Consider the following 18,021-nt stretch of genomic DNA (forward strand, 5'->3'; position numbering starts at 1 on the left):
GTGAAGGGATATTGCAGATATGTAATTTAGGTCTAAACTTATTGGTTTTGAGTTAATCAAAAAGCCTCCTGAGAGACCAGAGTTAATCAGGCAAAATCCCTTAAAATGGAGATCAGAATCCAAACAGGAGAGATTTTCCTAAGTGGCTTGATGAAGCAAAAGTCATGATATGGAAGCACAAGTGGCAAGACACTGCAGGTGGCCCCTGAAAACTATGGATGATCTCTAGGACCGTTGTTGGTTTCCAGCCTATAACCAGCAGCAAAAAGCAGGGGTCCTCGGTCACAAAGACAAATACACACACACATACACATACACACACACAGAATTCTGACAGCAACCAGAATGAGATTGGAAGCAAATTCTCCCCAAGGCAAACCTACAGTTGAAAACACAGCCCAAACAATACTTTAATTGCATCCTTGTAAGATCTTGAAGAGAGAACCCAGCTAAGACAAACCTCAACTGTGACTCACAGAAACTGTGAGATAACAGTGTGTGTTTTTTTGAAGCTGCTAAATGTGTGGCAATTTGTTATTCTGCCACAAACATATGGATGGACAGACAAAATGCTTATTGTGCTTGAAGTTAGAGTCTTTCATTCTTGTGTTGAAAGAAAATGTTCTTAACCTTTTTGTATATAACACATAGAAATAGCCCACTACTTTGTAGTCTTGTTTCTCAGATCACATTCATTCCTCAACATTGCTGCACATTTATCTCAGAGGTCTGGCCAGACTACCAAAGTGATTATGTCCTCAGGCAGTGGTTCCCAGATATCTGATTTCACAAACCAAAATAATTTTAAAATATATTTTGGGGACAGAAATAGTGTTATCTACCTTTTATTTTATAATCTAATGACATTTCAAAACCACTAACTAGTATCTAATCATTTATCATTAAAAAAAAAACTAAACAAAGAATAACACCAGAAGGTATAACATGGGCATGATCTCAGAACAAAGAAGACTCTCTCCCAAGAAAGAAGTTTGCAACTTACACACAAACACACACACACTTCAATTTTCCCATTTGTTTTCAACTAGAACAAACAAAACGTTGTCACAGACTCATACCTAAACTATAGATTGTCATTTGGAAGTTACTTTTGTAAGAAGTTTTAAAAACCGTTGTATGGACCGTACGACGTTCTTTGTTACTTCTTTCAGCCTGCTTATTACCTTTCTAGATTAACGTGCTTTTTTTAAGGAGTGAACTGAAAATATATGTTGACTTTTTATGCACTATTAACTATACTTTTTAAAAAATACCTCTTCTTTATGAGGTATCACTTATTCATGAGACACAATAGTACATACGCATGTGTATCATATCATTGAATCTTCATTACAGTCCTATGATTTGTGTTAATATGATTATGTCCATTTTGCAGATGAGGGATCTTAGGCAATGAGGACTTACATAACGTTCCCAAAGTGAACTTAGGTTACTGAATGCACACTTTTATTTTTTATAGAGAGAGCATGAACAGGGGAGAAGGAGCAGAGAGAGAGGAAGAGGCAGACTTGTCACTGAGCAGGGAAGCCAATGCAGGGCTGGATTCCAGGACCCTAGGATCAGGACCTGAGCTGAAGGTGGATGCTTAATGAATCGCCCAGGTGCCCCAAGACCACACTTTTAAACACAATGTTATATTACTATATGGAAATAGATTTTACTTTGTATACATCTCTTCCTTTCCATTCATTTCACACACAAAAAAGGTGGACATTTGGTGGATAAGAAGGCATAAGAAAGTTATGCAATGGGGAAATACATCAATAAATGGTGCTGGAAGAGCTGAATATCTACATACAAAGAAAAAAAAAGAATCTAGAGATAGATCTTATGCCATTTACAAAAATTAACTCAAAATGGATCATAGGCCTGAATGTAAAATGCAAAACTACAAAACTCTTAGAAGATAACATAGGAGAAAATCCAGATGACCTTAGGTATGGTAATTTCTTTTTACTGTTTAAAGATTTTATGTATTTATTCATGAGAGATGCAGAGACACAGGCAGAGACAGAGGCAGAGGGAGAAGCAGGCTCCATGGACGGAGCCTGATGTGGGACTTGATCCTGGGACTCCAGGATCATGACCTGAGCCAAAGGCAGATGCTAAACCACTGAGCCACCCAGATGTCCTTGGTAATTTCTTTTTTAATGCAACACCAAAGGTGTGAACTCTGAAAAAAAAAAATCAATGAAATAGACTTCATCAAAATTATAAACTTAGCCCCTGCTAAAGACAAGATCAAGAGTATTAGATGGTAAGCCACAGACTGGGAGAGAATATTTGCAAAAGATACTCCTACAATAAAGGAACTTATTCCAAACATAAAAAATAAATCTTAAAATTAATAAGAAAATAACCTTATTTAAAAATGGGTCAAAAACACTAACAGATACCTCACCAAAAAAAGACATACAGATGGCAAATGAGCACATGAAAAAATGCTCCACATCATATGTCAACAAGGAAATGTGAATAGAAACAACAATGGTATACCATGACGCACTTATCAGAGTGGACCAAATCTGGAACACTGACAATACCAAATGCTGGTGAGGATGTAGAACAATAGGAACTCTTCTTTATTGCTGGTGGGAATGTAAAATGAATGGTATAGCTACTTTTGAAAAGATTTGTCAGTTTCCTACAAAACTGCACATACTGTTACCATATAATCCAGCAATTGTGCTCTTTGGTATTTTTCCAAAGGACTTCAACACATGTGTCCCCGCAAAACCTGGGCATAGATATTTATAGCAGCTTTATTTGCAATGCAACAACTTAGAAGCAACCGAGATATCCTTCAGTAGATGAATGCACATAAACTGTGGTACATCTAGATAATGGAACATTACTTAACATTGAAAATAAATTAGCATGAAACCATGAAAAGACTTGGAGAGACCTTATGTGCACGTTACTAGGTGAAAAAATCAATCTGAGTATGCTGCATAGTTTATGTTCCAACTATATGACCTCTGGAAAAGACAAAAGTACAGAGACAATACAAAGATCAGTGATTGCCAGGAGTGAACATGTAGGGAATGAACAGGAGAGTACATGTATATGTATATACTATTCTGGTGAATGATCTAGATAGCAGAGGAAGCTATGGATGTGTGGGGGTAAGGGGTATATGGAAAATCTCTGTAACTTTCTCAATTTTATTATAAAACTAAAACTGCTCTAAAATTAAATCTTTAAGAAAAATATAGACATAAAGGCATGAAGGCACATGAAAAAATTATAAGCCGTCTTTAACAGACTTCTACTGACAACATTTTTTTAAGTTTTTTTTTTTAATCTGGAAAACCTTAAATACAGAAGTCAAAATCAGACTTAAAATACATCTTTTCAACAATATAGTAGTGAAATCAATGGAAGATATTATAACAGACATAGGAAGAAAGGGGGAAAAAGTAGGAAATATTGAGGAAAAATATTAATTAGTAATAGAGTGGTTGAGGTTTCTCTTGAAAAATATCAGAATGTGGGATGCCTAGGTGGCTCAGTGGTTAAAGCGTCTGTCTTTGGCTCAGGGTGTGATCCTGGGGTCCTGGGATCGAGTCCCACATTGGGCTCCCTGCATGGAGCCTGCTTCTCTCTCTGCCTCTCTCTCTCTGTCTCTCATGAATAAATAAATAAAATATTTAAAACACAATATCAGAATGTAACTTGAACTCAGATTTGGATTCAGATTTAAGCAAGATTTATTTACTTTCCATTTTGTGCCAAAGACTGTGCAAGACATTGTCACATGTGTTCTAATTATTTAACGGTCATATACTTATATACTCTTCAGTCAGATGTCTTTGAGTACTGTAATTGTATGTAATAGACCAATATTGGACTTTTTAAAATGAGATACACTGTGATTGTTAATTTTATATGACAACTTAGTTTGAATACAGCATCCAGTTGTTTGGTCAAACACCAAAAAAACCTTGGAAACCTTTTTTTTTTTTTTTTAAAGGAGATTGACATTTACCACTGTTTGGCTTTAAGTAGAACAGTTTGCCCTCCATAATGTGGATAAGCCTCATCCAATTAGTTGAAGGCCTTAAGAGTAAAAACAGAGATCTCCCAAAGAAGGAATTCTGCTTCCAGATTGCAACATAGAAATTCTGACTTACTTTTTAGTTTTCAGGCTCAAGACTTACAAAACCACCTTTTACCTGCATCTCCAGCATGCTCACTTGTCCTATGGATTTTGGATGTGCCAGCTCCCACAAATGTGTGTCAGTTCCTTAAAATAAATCTCTCCTTCTCACTCTATATTTTATTGGTATATGCTATTGATTCTGTTTCCCTGAAGAACTGTGACTAACACATATACTAACTAAGCTAAAAGTCAGTTCTGATTCTTTAAAATCCATTAAGAATATTGCATTGATCATTTGAGGCATGATAGCCCATATTTAACAAATAATTTACTGAATATAACAGTAAGTACCTGGGCTGTACAATCTTAATATTATCAATTCCTCATCTGTAAAATGAGGACTGATTCTAGTACTGCCTTCCAGAGAAATTGTGAAAATTAAGTCAGATAATCTATGATGTCTAGCACAGTGCCTCACACACCTAAGGCATCCTTACATATGAACTATTTTATTACCCTTAAAATAAGCCTGAAAATATACATTATTTACAAATAAGGAAACAGAAGCTGAGAGACATTGAGTAACTCTTAAGACATTAAGCTAATTCCTTTGATTATGAAATGATGGTTACATTTTCTAAAACAGCTTCTTTTTCCTGGGTTTTGTTGTTCTTTCAGTATTATAAACCTGCTGATAGCTAAAATACTAAATTTACATCAAAATGACTGAAAAGAGATGAAGAATACCACAAGACAGAAGAGTAAGAAAGAACTTGTAAAAATGGTCATATACTGAAAACACTTCAGAACTGATTCACATAAGAGGAAATTTTGATGGAATGCTCACTTTCAACATGTAGTAGTTCTTAGGATTGATAAAAAAGGTTCTTGTGGAATTCCACAAAGTGATCATAAATTGAGGTTTTAATTGATTCTTTCCATCAGTCCATATGTTTTATGTACATCTGGTAGAATTCATATTGACTGAAATATAGATTAATATGAGTTGACAACATGAAGATATGAATGATTGTATATTTTTGATCTGGCTAGTATTTTATTTAATATTAACATAAATAAATATATCTAAAATAATCAATTTTAGGGCAAATTTAGAGTAAATTTTGAGGAATTAATAGTAAAATTTAGTCTAGGACAATTTCAGGTTAACAATATTATATAATCCTATTACATACCCTTTCAGAGATATTGATAATGTAGAACAAAGGTTGTTTTGTTAAGGAAAAATATTATGGGTTCATATTTCTCCTTTATTTCTAGTAACAGAATGGGACTAAATTCAAATGACTTAAATGTTATCTTGCATAAACTTAATGGTTTTAATTTTCTAATACAGTAAGTCTTTTCCATTTCTGATTTTGGTGATTTTATGATTGAGGCAACTAAATATAAAGGTGGTTGGCTGCTCTTGATTAAAACATACACACATCAGAGTCTATTATTCTTTATATGCAATATAGAGATTAAAAAATGGCTTAAAGAGCCAGTTTTCTGAGAGTAGTATAAGACAGTGTCACACAAAGATTTGTGAATATATGTGTAGATCTATGTTCTACTTTTAACAAGCCATGGTTGGAGAGCTCTGTGAAACACTACTTTATTGGACTAGCCACATGTGACTGGTCATAGTTATAGACATAGATATGACTACACATATACAATAAAGCTGAAGAAAATGGAAAATTCCTTGGAAAAGTGAGAGGAAATGACCCATGCTTAACCTGAATTAATTATGTGTTCGCATAGCATACCCACTCCCCCCGCCCCCCTAGCTTTGTCTCCTTTACTCCTCTCTCTCAAACTTGAGTTAACTCTGATGCAAACTGTGGAAGATGTGTCCATCTGGCTTTAATCTAGAGTGGATTAGTAAGAAAGAAGAAAAATTTATATTTTTATTTCTATAAAAAATATACTGGATTTCTGTTCAGATATATTCAATGACTTGAAGTTTTCAATGGCCCATGGGATTTTCAAAAGACCTCCATATAAAATTTGAGTCTTTAAAATTAAACTCACTGGCTCTAGAACACAAAAAAGGAAACCACAATATCAAAATGAATAAATGTTTCATTAAATGTCTGCATAACATTATGTCACTTCATTAATTATTAAATTTAGTATTCATAAAAGATTTATTACATTTGAAAACAGTTTGGTGGATAAATTTTTCCATTTTAAAAGAATTCCTAAGTCCACGAAATGTCAAAAACATAGCCAATCATAAAATATGTCAATAACACATAGCCAAATGATTTCAAAAGCAAATTCATAACATGGCTTTCCCAAAGTTTTATAGTAAATAATTAGTGTTGAATGTGGGTGTACTCTCATATGTTTGCGATTATGCATGCTGCACCTTCCAAAAGGGTTGACCAAGTTCTTAAGGCAGCTCCACTTTTAATTCATCCATTGCTATGCCATAATAGAAAATAAAGACATATTTGGTTTATATTTCACTGCTTTAAAACCTTTCAAACCAGACTGTGTTCCCTTAAAGCGGTCTCTGGGCAGAGAGTCATGTGCAGAAGGATTATTATGGAGTATCCTCGGGAGATACAGGTGGAAGAGAAACTGGGAGAGAGCTCAACTAATCCTATAGTGAACTCTGGAACTAGGATGGCTCTCCAGAGATGCCCCAAATTGGGTCAGGGAGCAAGGCCTTCAAATCCCTCCAATCATCCAGTTATTGGTCAAATCTTTCCTGAGAGGGGACATAACCTTTGGGAGGCAGCTCTAGATAGCCGAGGGAAACACATTAGTGACAAAATCTGGAGATGGAGCATCACATTGTGTATACACTTAGGGAGTATCAGATTACCTCCCACCAAAATTCAATCCATATGTTGTAGTTATAAACAAAGGTACAAGGCGGGAAGGTGGGATTTCATCCAGTTCATTAGTTTATCAGATTAATACCATGAAAATAATGTATTCCTGGAGTAAGGGTGCCTTTAGTCTTGACTCAAGTTTAATATTAAAATATAACCACTACTAGACCACATGAGCAATTCAATATTAAATGTTCAAAGACTTCCTGAACACTTTAAATTCTGAACTAGTAGTACTATACATGTTTATGTACAATAAACATGTACAATTCTGGATTTAATTTAACTTGGTTAGATAATAATCCACAGTTATTATCTTTTGAGCATCTATTATCAGGTTAGACCCCTGAATGCATTATATTGTTTATTTTTAAATATACACTCCTACTTTAAAGAATAGGAAGTTCATGTCTAGAGAGTTGATGTAACTTGTCCAAATTCACACAAGGTGTAAGATGTGATTGACAGAATTATTCCAGGTCTCTTTGACTCTGTAGTCCAGATTTTCCTCCCCAATTTACCATGTTACCATTCTAGTCCAGAATAAGTTGTTAAAAAATCTTTTAAAATATATGCAAAAATAATGTAAAATTATGCCCAGTAAAGAGAAGAAAAGCTATACATGAATGCTAATTTCATTGTAAATATAGCTTGCTACTATGTACCACATGCTGTTTGAATTACTTTCCTTGAATAAACTCTTCACAACTCTAAAAGGGATATACTACCATTTTATTAACCCTTTTTAGAGATTGGTAAAATAAGGTATGGACAGGGTTGGTTAACTTCCAAAGGTTATATACAGTTTTAAGCAGTAGACTTGGCATTGACTCTTGCAGTGTGACTCCAGAAAATCCCACTTAATCACAAAGCTCTGTGCCTCTTTGCATTAAGTGTGGATGTATTATGATTTAAGTGCTGGTATACCACACTGCTTTCTTTACCAAAAAAAGTGTTCTGACTGACACACATTTCTGGGAGCCAAAGTCAGTGTGTATAATATTTAGAATTGTTCAAGGACTGTAAATGAAAATAATCTGAGAGTGTTATTTTTAAGCAAAGGTGATGCTTTGCCCTTTGTCTTTCACAATGATAGTAATAAGAGTATACTTCAAACGATGCATGGATAGCAAAACATGGGCAAGATTTTGAAGCAGGACACTTTATGAAAGAGAAAGGGTTGTTAGCAACATAGCTGAAGGACTGTTGTTTTGATCTCTCATGAAAAGAGCTATCCAAAAAAAGATTTTTACATCAAAATATCAACATTGTACTACCTCTAAAGCTTATGTATATCTTAGACATCATCCTCCCCCCTTTTTTTAAGAATAAAAGATGGAAGACTCTTTCAACCAACCATTTCGAGTATATATAGGGTAAGATGATGTTTTTCTCTGAAAATACTGTTTTTCTTAAAGTTCCTCTGCTTTCTTGCATAATAAAATATAAGAAGGAAGTATTGATTAAAGTGCATGAGTCAATAGTAATTTTATAGTTATTTAATTAGAAAACAAAATTTTTGTGGCCATTTACAAGTCTGAGAAGTACTTGTGAGGTTTTGTTTTGTTTTCTTTTTTTTTTTTTACTTGTGAGTTTTTTTTTTTAATTTTTATTTATTTATGATAGTAACAGAGAGAGAGAGAGAGAGAGAGAGAGAGAGGCAGACACAGGCAGAGGGAGAAGCAGGCTCCATGCACCGGGAACCTGACGTGGGATTCGATCCCGGGTCTCCAGGATCACGCCCTGGGCCAAAGGCAGGTGCCAAACCGCTGCGCCACCCAGGGATCCCTACTTGTGAGTTTTTGATCAACACACAGTTACAGGGACTTTCTCCTATAATAATGACACTGTGCTAATGATCAAAACTGAGAAGAAAGATGAAACATGAACATATTATCTTTTAAATTATTTTACAGCCACATAGTTAGGATTACAAGAATAAATTTTCTACTCTTGCCACTAAGAACAAATATTTTATACTAATTACTTCCTATGTCTCAGAGAATATTTAAATATTAGCTAAGATTAAAAAAATAGTGTCTTAATTCTTGCTTTAAGACATGCACCATGCAAGTGTAAACTTTGATGCGTACTAATGGACACCTCTTTCTAGCTTTGACCCTTAGGTTGAAAATAACAGCCTGTTGTTATTTTCAGAGAGAATAATATCCATTTCTAAACATTTTAGAAGTCTCAGGGCTTTTTTCCCCCTTATAAATAGACAAATAAATGGCCACATTAGCAATTGCACTTCAATATGAGCCAAGGACATTTTTCAAATGTCACAACTCAGGGTTAGCACTCTCATTTTTGACATTTGGCCTTCAGATTTTTCTTCTTAATTGTCTGTTTGCTGCCTCATTGCCATACACAGGGATTTAAGGTCAAAAACATCTCTTTTCTGCATTGCCATAAGATAGAATGTCCAAAAGTTTTAAATATTTCATATATTGTGGGCTACCAGACTTTCCCAAATTCTATACTAGTTTCAATCTTTTGAATATAGGGAGGTCTTCTGCTCAGACCAAAACTGCCCATAGCAAGGATTGTCAGTTACTTGATTCCAACCACTACAAGCTGCTTACTTTTTTAGCAGATGCTTGTGGGTTTGTTTTTCTGGACCAGTGGAAACAATTTAGATTAGTTTTGCAAAAGCAAATATGAATGCAGCCTACACATAGTAGTGTACTATTATATAAGGAATAGATTACATCGTCAAGATAATGTTCTTAAAGATTAACTGACTGACATAACTGAGACTTAAATTTTCTTTTAAAGTGAAGATCACTTCCAGAGTGGCATCAAGTGAAAGCAAGTGTGACCTCCACACACTGTCCACTTAAGAAATCTTAAATAAAAAAAATATTTTAAATCTATTGGCATAGAATATTGAACTTCCTGCTGGCTCAGTGGTATCATCCACTGAGAACAATAGAATGAAAACATCATATGATGGTGGTTTTAACATTGAAATGTTTAGCCTAATTAAGAATCCATGTGGTTCACTACCCATTCAAAAATATAAATTAAAAATATTTTATGTCCCACATATCAGGCAAGTTACAAGGGAAACAAAAAAGTTGTTTTTCTCAAAAAATTCTAAGACCCTAAAGACTGATTTCTATGCCACATGCCTCTCTATATATGATTTGATTTTGTCTCTCCCATTAGATTATTATGACCTTCATAAATCATTATAAGTACCAGAATGCATAGTAAGTCCTTAACTGCCTTTCCAAGGGTATGCTATATTTAAGCCATAGTCCTCCTGTCCTCACCTCTTACCTTAGTTATGGAATGTGGTCTTACACTGGAAAAATAAGTGGCCAAATTCTGATAATCAGTAGGAACTTATCCCCTTGGCAACAGATGAAATGACTAAGGATGGACAGCTTTCCATGATTGACAACTTGTGAGCTAAACAGTGGTACCCTGTGTGGATTTGAGAAAAGACTTTATCCAACTATGGACAAAGATGATTGGTTAAGTTAGTTGCAAACTTTCTCTGGGGAATTTGAACCAGTGAAACAAACAAACTAGTTTACCGTAGCAAGCTGAAGTAAAGAGAGATACAGAGGGAAGATAGTATGTAAAAAGTAAGGTGCAGCAAGAGCTCTGAATAAACCCATGACACAGAGAAGAAAAATAATGAAATATAGTCCTTGTTCAGAGAGAATGGCAACTTTATTTTTTTCTAGTTAGAGTTGCAAATTCCCAGAAAAGCAAAAACTCTGACTTCCATGATCTCTGAATTGGTTGTGCATCTACTCCTTGGATTTCTCTCTCTGTTACTCCTCCATTATAGTTTTCTAATATCTATTATTTAACATGAACTTAGTGAGTTTCTATCTCTTTCAACTGAAACAGTCTAAAATATTTCATTACCTTAAATGTGAAAAATATCTATAAAATGCCCTAATGAGCTACCAAAGCATAATATAGGTGCTTGGCCCTGAAGAGTTTGCAATATAATGTCTGATATAGAATATGCATAAAGGAGAAGATAAATCACAAGTAATAAACATGAATGTAGGTACTGTCTATGATTGACCATTTTTCAATGATCTTTAGATATATCCAGGAATGAAGATAGTTGTGATATGTTCCTGAATGCTGCCTCTGCAACCCTGTGTGCTCAGAGGGAATATCTTCCCCTAAAGAAATATGCACGGCATTTTAAAGAGAAAGAATTCAGAGCCAGGACTAAAATACGAGCAATTATAGATAAATGTTTTTAAGAAAGATAAAAGGAATTTTTTAAAAAGTTAAATGCCAGCTAAGTTGTTGGCATTACTCTACAATTAATCACATATATGATCTCATTTAATCCTCATGGAAAATTTTGGGAAGTAAATATTCTAAACTATAAATACGTTTTTTTAAAGTGAGGCTAAGGAAGTTTGCAGTAATTTCTCCAAAGTCAAGCTTGAAAGTGAAATCCATTGCTTTCTCCCTATAATGCTTACATTCTTTTCATTTAACCAGAATGCCTACTCTTTATTTATCATAATTGTGTAATGTCAGAAAGAGTGTAACAACCTCATGCACACAGAACCCTTGACTCCTGATTGTTGTTGCCTTAACTTTTCTCCCGAATTTTCTAGAAAGGAAATCCCTGCCAAATTTTAAGTGCCACCAAGAAAGGAACTATCTTCGCTTAATAGAATGCAGTCTGGGCATCAGTAGGTGTTCAAGAAATATATGTTGAACAAATGCTTTAAAGGACATTTATACTTTACAAACATTATCACAGATTATCCCAAATCAATATTGGCTATCTACATACAGCTTTCCTTGGCTCACTGCAGTTGCAAAAAAGCAGATTTTCTTACTATTTCTGGAGATGCTAACCCACTTAAAATTTAAGCCTATGGGCTCTAGAGACAGTATCTTTATTTAAAACGACGGCCAGTTCATAGTTGTGCTGCTTTAAGCACATTATTAAACCTTTCTAGTCTCAGTTTCCTCAGCTATAATGAATTAAAAGCAGATAATGATATATGTTTTGTGTGACTATTACATGAGTTAATATTGTGAAATATTTAGAACACTGCCAGGAAAATGATAAGCACTCAATAAATGTGAGTTCTTTCAACAGGCCTTCCAATGGTTTTATTTAATATTACTCTTACTTTTACCCCTTAGTAAAGGGCAGGCCTTTCTCAGATCAGTTGTGACTTACCAGAGGAGTCATCATAATCCTATAATGTGTCTGTATTCATGTGTGTGTGAGGGGGTGGAGGGGAAGAGGCGTGAAGGTTATCTCTGTCTTGAAGCACTTGACACAAGTTGATAGATATCCTACTTTTGAAAAGGAGTCTTCTGTAAATGATCAAATAAGAAATATTTTAGACTTTGTGAGCCTTACAGTCTCTGTCACAACTACTCAACTCTGCTGTTATACTGTAAAAACAGTCACAGAAAATAGGTAAACAAGTGAGTGTCTCTGTGTTTCAATAAAACTTTATTGACAAAACAGGCAGTGGGCCAAATCTGGCCCAAGAGTCATAGTTTCCTGACTTTTGCTAGAGATAATTACAGGTGGCATGATATTCAGATAATAAGTATGCAGCTAGGACAATTGCTTCCCAGATACACCTTGAATATTACTATGTCATCAGGGGCAGATCATTTAAGCTATATGACTAAAGTTTCTCATTTGTTAGTTGGAATAAATGCTTCATGGAGCTCTCTTCAGATTAAGCCTCTACTAACTTTTAGTATGCAAAGGCCTAGAAATCTAATGTAGTAAAACCAAAGTTACTTTTCTATTAATATTGCTAAATTTTCTCCTCCTCTCCCTCTAAAGAGAATCCTGCTTTGCCTACTTAGGTTCTCTGCCCCAATGTTGCTCGACTGATGGGATTTTATAATAATAAGTAGAAAAGGGTAGAGGTGGGAGGATAAGATGGATATGCTTGCCAAGGCTGGATAAAATAATTCTGTGAAATTTTCCAAAGTGAGGAATGGGGCAATATCTATAGAATAGAATAGAGTAGAATAGAATAGAATGGAATAGCAGAAGGGAAACAGTGATGCAGTGGCATATTTATTCTTTTCATTGTGTGTGAAAATTGCAAACAGAAAAGTTTATTTTGAATTTTTTTGTCTGTTTTTTTAAATTTAAATAGGTCGTTTTTTTAAAGGTGGTTACTTTTGAAAAATGTAATGCTACAGCTATAGGAGTGCATAAAAGTGACAGATCATTTCCTTAACTATGCTTCTTTTTACCTTCTGCACAAAGGAAAAATATTTGTCAACCTCAGAGTTAAAGGTATAAAACAATGGTTGGCAAACTTTCTCCAAAGGGCCAGACAGTAAATCTTTTAGGTTTCACAGGTCACAAAAGATCTCTGTCATGTATTCCTTCTGTTTCAAGCCTTTAAAAATGCAAAATCAATGTCCACAATAGCTAAACGGAGGAAGGAGCCTCGGTGTCCATTGAAAGATGAATGGATAAAGAAGATGTGGTTTATGTATACAATGGAATATTACTCAGCCATTAGAAACGACAAATACCCACCATTTGCTTCCACGTGGATGGAACTGGAGGGTATTATGCTGAGTGAAATAAGTCCATCGGAGAAGGACAAACATTATATGGTCTCATTCATTTGGGGAATATAAATAATAGTGAAAGGGAATAAAGGGGAAAGGAGAAAAAATAAGTGGGTAATATCAGAAAAGGAGACAGAACATGGAAGACTCCTAACTCTGGGAAACGAACTAGGGGTGGTAGAAGGGGAGGAGGTCGGGGGGTGGAGGTGACTGGGTGGTGGGCACTGAGGTGGGCACCTTTTGGGATGAGCACTGGGTGTTATTCTGTATGTTGGCAAAGTGAACACCAATTAAAAATAAATTCATAAATAAATAAATAAATAAATAAATAAATAAATAAATAAATAAAAATAAAAATGCAAAATCTGGTCAGCCAGGGTGGCTCAGCGGTTTGGTGCCACCTTTGGCCCAGGGTGTGATCCTGGAGACCTGGGATTGAGTCCCATGTTGTGCTCCCTGCATGGAGCCTGCATCTCCCTCTGCCTGTGTCTCTACCTTTCTCTCTATGTTTCTCATGAATAAATAAAATCTTAAAAAAAAATCCTTAAAAAATAAATAAAATAAAAATGCAAAATCTATTGTTGACTTGCACCATACAAAAACAGACTGGGCCAAATTTGCTTGCCCACAGTAGTTTACCAAACTCAGGTATAAAATATCTATTTTCTAATTTGTCCAGGAGATTGCTCCCTTCAGGCTTCTTGACAGTCTGCTGCCTGAAGTAGAGAAAGGCCTTATTTACAATTGAATGTGGCCTGTGACAAAAGTAGAAATGGAGAGTTCCTGCTCATTTTTCCTGCTTATTTTCCATTTATTACATAAATTTGTTGAGCACCCACAATGTACACTCTTAAATATTTTTGTTTGCAGAGACTTCCAGTGTTTCTTTCTTAAACACGTGGCTCCTGCAGTTTCTTTCAATCTGTAATTATCAGTTCTCTATACTCATGTTTTAGGGCAGATCAAGAATAAAATCTCTACTAACACTCGAAAAGATTCATGATTATGAAAAATGAATCAAGCTAACAATAGTATCATTCCACAAATACACATCTTTCTTTGATATTGCTGCCTAGGTGGGGGAAAATATGTTACCATCTCCACTTAAAAAAATATTTCTTTTCCTCCCATAGACTGAAACTTAATAAAAAAAAGTCTCAAATCTAGAATACTTACCACATATTTCCTTTCATTTTTGTAGTTCTTTGCCATGTTAACATAGTATCTGGATCCAGGTAGGGCTATTTAAAAGCTTTCTATTTCATCCATAAAACAATATATTAAGGGATGAATAATACTTTCAAAATACTTTATGCCCCCAAATTTCATCTCAGGAAAGGAGTGGTCATGATTCTGCTTCTTCAGGATGAAAACTGGAACTATGAGCTTTCTGAATATTTCTGCTATTTTTCCTGAGAAAAGACTTTGAAAGTGGCCAAAATGAGCCAGGACTTCAGTATTAAATTCCAGATCTTTGGTAAAGACATCAACTACAGTATCTGATTACCCAACCACAGGGACACGACACATTTTGTAATTAGAAGTGTTTGTGATTTTCCTTTTGACTTTGTAAACAAAGGGAAATACCCCAGGAAACAACTTTGTTTGTTCTCTCATTCCTTCTAAACATACATGCAAAATCAGTTCTCTCTTTCATCAACTCCATGAGGAGAAAGAACAGAGTAGACTGAAGTTATTGCTTCCACCCCCGTCTTTGTGCCTCTTTCTTTTCCCCTTCCTTGTGCTCCTGCTTAGCTAGTTTGTTCCCCTCACTCTGCAGTGTGTCCTGTTCCTTCTCCTTTAGGATTCATCCTGAAGTGAGTATTTTTTTTAAGATTTTATTCATTTATTCATGAGAGACACACAGAGAGAGGGGGGCAGAGACATAGGCAGAGGGAGAAGCAGGCCCCATGCAGGAAGCCTGATGTGGGACTTGATCCTGGGACTCCAGGATCAGGCCCTGAGCCAAAGGCAGACACTCAACCACTAAACCACCCAGGTGTCCCCTGAAGTGAGTCTTGCTCCAGTTTTTGGGCATTGAGGATATCTTCCACATTGGTGTTTTGGAATAGAGATTTATTAGAACCAATAATCATTGTGGTGGTACCTGGATCATCCTTCTCATCTGCTCTGTCTTTTGCATCTGTCACATCAGCATCTTGGGCCAGGAGCATAGCCTTTCTCTGCTTCTTCTCTTCTGATACCATCATGGGCTTCAGCAAATCTGTGGCTGCTTCTCAATTTAGGTGGCAATGGCCTGTAGTTAATCTTCTTTTTTCACTTTGGTGACAACATTCTGACTTCCTGACCATCCTTCTACAATCTCTTTGTAGATGTTAAGAAGAGAATCTTTTTTGAAGCAGGCAGAGAGTATATGCTGTAGAGCAACCACCCTCTCTTCTTCTGTCTCCTGCAGGACACTCAAGATATAGGAGCCCTAAATGGTTCAGTCCACTACCAGCACCTCCAATTGTCTATCCATTCACGACCCAAGACCCAAAGCCACTGCCCCTGATCCCACCATCTCCTCCACCTAGGCAGCTGCACCCACTTTGCTTGGTGCTTCCATCTTGGGGTTAGTGCCCTCAAATTGTCTTTTGAATACGAGCTGTGTGATTTGATTACAAAATCATTCTGGGACTGGATCACATAGATAATCGTGGTAGCTTCTTCTTTCTTCTTCTTCTTCTTCTTCTTCCCCTTCTTCTTCATAATGGCTTCTTAAATATCACACATTTCTAACCATACTAATACATCCCCAGGTTGATTAGTGAAGATGCCAATGTTACTTAGGTCTGGAGTGGCTGTAATTGTGACATTTTAAGCCTCAATTTTGGTTGATAGACAGCAGCTTCAGATAAAATAATAATATTTGGCAGCCTGGCACTTTTATGCAAACTTGAAAAACTTTCAATATTCCTAAGTGGGGTAATACTAATAATGAAGACTCTTGAACAAAGGCTACATTCTTGCTCAAAACATTACTAATTTCAAATTGCATCCTTCTAGTTGAGTTACTGTACATTTGAAGTAACTCTTAATGAGCTTTTGATGATATCTTATTTAATTAAAAATACTGAAAAATTAAAGCTTTTTTTTTCTTATTAATACTGGCACATTTTTTCTGGAGTTCTGCACTTCTGGTAAATCTCCAATCATAGTATGATTCTGGTTCTGAGTAAAGTTTTTTTTTCATAAAAATACATTTTTTGGCTTGCAAATTATTTCATGGACTTCAATAGACTTGGAAGTATTCTTGGTAATTTTAATATGGGCACTTGTCCTATTATAATTAAAAATGGTTCTTATCTCCAGAATCAACTCTTAAAACTGCTTTTTTTGCAGCACTTGCCCTATTCAGCACCTAGGACAGTGCCTAACACATTCAATTATAGAATGAATAAGTGAATGAGTAGTCATGGAGAATGGCTCTAATATAAAGCAAACAAATTTGGACAAATCCTCTGTCACAAGAAAACTAAGCAAAATCTAATAGAACAACCAGCGGTCCAGTGGTGTAGTGTATGATACACTGGAACACAGATTCCTGAGGTTTGGGGCAAATTGGATATTGCTTACTTTCAGGATTAGTCTACGTATTATTTACCATGATGCTTAAGAATCCATTGTTTGTTGTATGGAGTGTGGAATAAGACACACTAAGAACCTTAAATTAAAATATTCTTTTCTTCCCTTTGCTCTATAATGCTACCTTCTATCTGCCAGGATTATACACTGGTTACTGAGTATCTCTGTAACTTTCTTTTATCTCTGCTCATCTTTAAGATTCTCCCCCCAGCTAGAAAGTAATGCCTCTTTAGAACATTCGCTCCTAAATTAAACTTTTGTTTTCCAGGGGGAAGGTTAATAATGTTTTGAATGAAAACAAAACACTAGGCTCACTATTGTTATAAACATGCTAATATTAAACCACTATCATGTTCTCCTACTTCTCAGAAATAATGCTTTTTCAAATGCTGAGTATTCTCTGTTGTAGAGCAAAGGTCTTCTCTACAGATAATACTATTGGGAACTAAAGCAGACACAGATATTGAAATGGTGATGCTTTATTCATGACCATATGTTGCTACTGATTTCTGCAGCAAAGCATGTATAAACTTATTCCTTTTTTCTCTTCTGCTGTTTCAATGGACCCATAATTATCAAAAGTACAACATGTAATAAGCAGATGAATGATAAGTAATCTAATATTCACTGATTGATATTCAGCTCCTACCATATTACTCTTATCCTGCATGAGTATGTAAAAAATATTCATAAGAAAATGTGATTTAGAAACTGAGTGTAATAGCTATTTTCTTCATTTATAACTCATATGACAAAAGTTATGATTTGGAAATATTAGGAATACCATATTTAGAACAAATCCATAGTACAGTGAAAAAAGACAATGGATCTGAAAGAAATAGAAACTTCTCAATAAACATCTACTGAGTTCACATTATGTGCAATGTACTTTAAATATAAAGA

General features: G+C 35.2%; 1 protein-coding gene and 1 pseudogene across 36 annotated transcripts in view; both read right to left on the reverse strand.

The window, feature by feature from the left end:
- PTPRD (protein tyrosine phosphatase receptor type D) overlaps positions 1-18,021 on the reverse strand; it is a 2,185,700-nt gene that overhangs the window by 708,696 nt on the left and 1,458,983 nt on the right. The gene's annotated exons all lie outside the window — the stretch shown is intronic.
- Positions 15,224-16,054, reverse strand: LOC112650363 (coiled-coil domain-containing protein 43-like; annotated as a pseudogene).

The sequence above is a fragment of the Canis lupus genome, chromosome 11, assembly GCF_003254725.2.
Source record: "Canis lupus dingo isolate Sandy chromosome 11, ASM325472v2, whole genome shotgun sequence".
NCBI classification, from domain to species: Eukaryota; Metazoa; Chordata; class Mammalia; order Carnivora; family Canidae; genus Canis; species Canis lupus.